Genomic DNA, 4,440 nt, shown 5'->3' with positions numbered 1-4,440 from the left:
ATTATAAGCTGTATATTATCTTATTGACAGTAGAAATTTGTAAGTTTATCCAAACTACATTTGGGTGGTTGTGGCTTTAAAAAACAATATTCAAGAGACAAGGGTTGATGCGAAACAACTAGGATTTGGGGGTGGGTTCTAGGAACCTGAAAAACAGTGAGTTTGTCTCCAAAAATTCATGCTTTCAGAATGAGGTTAAAGGTTTTTATAGGGCTGTTGTGAAGATTGGCAGAACATTATGGGAAAATGATTCAGTATGGCAAGAATTTTAAGTGTTAAGAATCTCTTTGGAGGGCCCAATGTTTGTGCTTCTTAAGAATAAGAGAAGTCGTACTCACTTCAGCAGCACATATACTAAAATTGGAACGATACAGAGATTAGCATGGCCCCTGCGCAAGGATGACAAGCAAATTCGTGAAGCGTTCTATATTTTTAATAAAAAAGAAAAAAAGAATAAGAGAAATCCATGGACTTGATAAGTAAGGGTGTTTTTCAATGGGCCGATTATTTTTTATTCCCCAGTCTCTAACCTGAACTTGGCTCAACATCGAACACACAATGTATGAAAACACGATTTAAAATTTAAAGGCAGGGTAAAAGTTGAGTATGATCATAAGAAACACATTTGTGGACCAGAGACTTAAGATAGTACTTAAGGCATTTGCCTTGCACACAGTTCAATCAGAGTTTCATGCCTAACATTACATATTGTCTCCAAATATAATTAAAAAATAAAAAAAATGCATCTGTATGAAGAGGATGATGTCTCTAATGCTTACTCATTTACAAAATAGTTCTACACGGAATCTATTATGCTGAGTGAAATAAGTCAGAGAGAAAGAGAAAAACGCAGAATGGTCTCACTCATCTATGGGTTTTAAGAAAATTGAAAGACATTCTTGAAATAATAATTTTCAGACACAAAAGAGAAAAGAGCTAGAAGTTTCAGCTCATCTCAGGAAGCTCACCACAAAGAGTGATGAGTTTAGTTAGAGAAATAACTACATTTTGAACTGTCCTAATAATGAGAATGTTATGAGGAAAATGGAGAGCCTGTTTAGAGTACAGGCGGGGGTCGGGTGGGGAGGAGGGAGACTTGGGACATTGGTGATGGGAATGTTGCACTGGTGATGGGTGGTGTTCTTTACATGACTGAAACCCAAACACAATCATGTATGTAATCAAGGTGTTTAAATAAAAAAATAGTTCTTATAACCTTATAAGCCTTCACAGAACTATCTATTACCTAGCTATATAGAAATATAGATGTATAATAGGTAAGATTTTAGATAGATATGTTTTAATAAAAGATTTTTTATTTTGGCAACCCTCAAAGGTGAGTAGGTCTTACTATTGACTCTGCACAGTGATTATTTCTGGGTATCCTCAGGTGATTGTATGAAGTCTGGGTGTCAAATCCTGGTGAACCTCATGCAAGACAAATGCTCATTCACTATACTATTGCTCTAACCTGAACTTTGAGCAAGTTGTAATTTATATTTTCATCACAAGTCTTACACCCATGAAATTAAATGCAGAGATCTAAGAAATAGCTATCATACAAATAAATAATACATCAATAAAACTATAAAATTTCAGCCTATAACTAACTTATTTACAAAAAAATATGAAGAAAATGAAAATGTAACTAGCTATTTTAGAACAATTTCTTTACTTCATAATACATCCCCAAATATGAATACATTACTCATTCTTTAAGGTATTCTTGTGTATTGTAAAGAACATTGCAAGATTATGGGCATTAGTGACTAGGCCTAAAAATGAAATCAAGTTTAGAAACATCCTTAGAAAATATGAACTTTCCTAAATAACTGGTATAGCCACTTCCTGGGACTTGCATTTTTAGATTTTTTAAAAATTGAATTGAATGAACTCTTGATGCACTCCTGTGATTTTTATTTTTATATGAACTTAACTATGTGGTGTTGAGAATGAAACCAGGATCAATTTATACAGGACAAGTGCCCTAACCCAGCCACTATCTCTTTGGCACCTTTATATCTCAGCAAAATGTCTGAATTCCAATTCAAAAATATTTAGACAGTGCCAAATTGCTTTTAGATCTAGAAGGATTTATGCAATTGGACATAAAAATAGTGTTTTAATTCTGTACTGTTATCATAATTCGAATCTTTGGCTGGAGAGACAGTCCAGGAAGTAAGGCACCCGTTCATAATATGATCCAATTTAACCCTAGCAATACAGATGGTCTCTTTAAGCATCACCAGGGAGTTACTAAGAGTCAGCAGTATCCCCTGAAGATCTCTGGATGTGAACTAACCCAACCTCCAAATAAACTCACCAATGCCCAAATCATTTATTTGTTATATAACAATAACCCATCATAAGAAAAAATCTATTTTAATTTCTACCACCTTATTTCATTTAGTTTCTAATTAAAACATACCATGGTTAATGAGTTATGGTTTCAATTTTCTACACTAAATATATATTGAAAAATAAGTTACTTAACTTCAAGTTAATTCCAATATTTAGATAAAAAAGGTAGATTCCTGGAAGGAGATGAATGGTGGATCCTGTTTGTTGGTTGACAGAATGACCAACTAACCCAGATTGCTCAGCCTTGGGGAGTTTGTGTGTCTGGAGTATTTAGAGCTAAATTTAGGTGAATGAAGAGGCAAGCCTTGGAAAAGGCTGTAAAATAAAAGGTAACAATATTTTCCACGTAAAATGGAGCTTATTAGGTAATATTTATAATAATATTTTATTTAGAGTTTCCATTTGTTTTCTATTAATTCTTTTTTATTAATATCCTTACTTACACACCTTGTTTACAAATATGATTGTAGTTGGGTTTCAGTCATGTAAGGAACACCCCCCTTCACCAGTGCAACTTTCCCATCACCAATGTCCAAAATCTCCCTCTTCCCCAAACCACCCCCGCCTGTATTCTAGAAGGCTTTCTACTTCAGTCATTCATGAACATTGTTATGATAGTTCTCAATGTAGTTATTTCTCTAACTGCACTCATCACTCTTTGTGGTGAGCTTCATGTCGTGAGCTGGACCTTCAGCCCTTCTACTGTTAATAATAACATCATCATAATTAAAAACTACCAGTAAAATTTAATTTAAAGATTCTATTGCTATAAAATATTACTATAATTTTATATGAGATACTTCTTTCAAATTAGCCATTTGAAAAAAATGCCAGAGACTGTTGGTGAACTTATAGTAATTTTTATTCTGATAAAAATTTAAATAATGTTGCTATTTTTTTAAATTAAAATTTAAAGTTGTGGTTGCTTTTTACATAACATATTATACTTGATCAAGCTATACCCTGGTTGGAATTTACACCTGATATGGCTGCTCTATTTTGAAAGAAAGCAGCTGTTTTCCTAATGTTCCTGTGGTTTTATGAACACAATGTTCCCTTTATGAGACAAAGTGGATTCAAATGAGTTCTCTCAACTCCCTCCAGAAACAAATTTCTCAAATGTTTTGTAACTTACTATTGCTTGATAAATGTGTTCGTGCAGATTATTCTAGGTGTTATGCCTAGGGCTCCTTAAGTGCTGCCATTTGCTTGTTTATTTTCTACTCAGGCTGGGGAATTGCTTTATGAACTCCCGTGTCATAAAGGAAAGCAACAGAGTGGGAAGAAAAGACATTGGGCATAATATTTTGTTGACTGAAAAGGAAATTGGATTTTACCTATTGCAAAGGAGGTCACAAATTTTATTGTTAAATGGACTAAAGTATATTTATTTAATAATATGTAGCCCCAAATGGAAGAGTTCTTTAATCCCAGGCCCCCAGCAAATATGCAATAACATTTTTCATAGAATTTCCAATTGGGTAGCCTTAAACTTTTATTATAACTTTGATGGATTGTTTTCTGGACTTTTTTTCGACCTTGCTATATGGATAAAGTACATTTGTTTAAGCACAGAAATCCTTATGTGGGAAGTAGAGTTATTTATATATGACATTAATTTTATGGAAGTGATTTATAAGGTAGCTAAAGTGTATTAAGCCAATGTTGAAAGGAGAGTGTCATTAAATGTCTACAGTGCTATGCTGGCAAGAATTCCATTTTAGTCTTTGTCTGAATGTCCTTAAGAGACATTATATCTGCTTTGGAGAAATTTTGTGGAAAGGAGAGAATAGAAAATGAATACAAATTTAGAATTATATGCAAAATTAGGCTGCACTTATTTTAAGCCCACATTTCTAACTATCATGGAATAGATTATATAGCTATTAAGTCAGTTTCTCTTTATAGCTACAAATGCCTATTATATCAGAACCATCTGTCCATCATATTGGTATTAATATAAATAAAGACAAAAAATATCAGGACATTTTTAATGTAGAAATATAAAGTTAATATATATGTGATGCATTTGTTTAAAATTAGAAAATAACTGCAGGGTGATTAACAGTATTTATTTCT

The 4,440-nt window shown here is 32.9% G+C and overlaps 1 non-coding gene across 1 annotated transcript; it reads left to right on the top strand.

The window, feature by feature from the left end:
* Positions 1-330: 330 nt before the first annotated feature.
* LOC126002130 (U6 spliceosomal RNA) lies at positions 331-434 on the top strand. Its single transcript, XR_007492905.1, has one exon. It is a non-coding gene; the product is annotated as a U6 spliceosomal RNA (small nuclear RNA).
* Positions 435-4,440: the final 4,006 nt, after the last annotated feature.

The sequence above is a fragment of the Suncus etruscus genome, chromosome 2 (genome assembly GCF_024139225.1).
Source record: "Suncus etruscus isolate mSunEtr1 chromosome 2, mSunEtr1.pri.cur, whole genome shotgun sequence".
Classification (NCBI taxonomy): domain Eukaryota; kingdom Metazoa; phylum Chordata; class Mammalia; order Eulipotyphla; family Soricidae; genus Suncus; species Suncus etruscus.
Note: the sequence above shows the minus strand (reverse complement) of the source record. Positions and strands in the feature narration are given on the sequence as shown.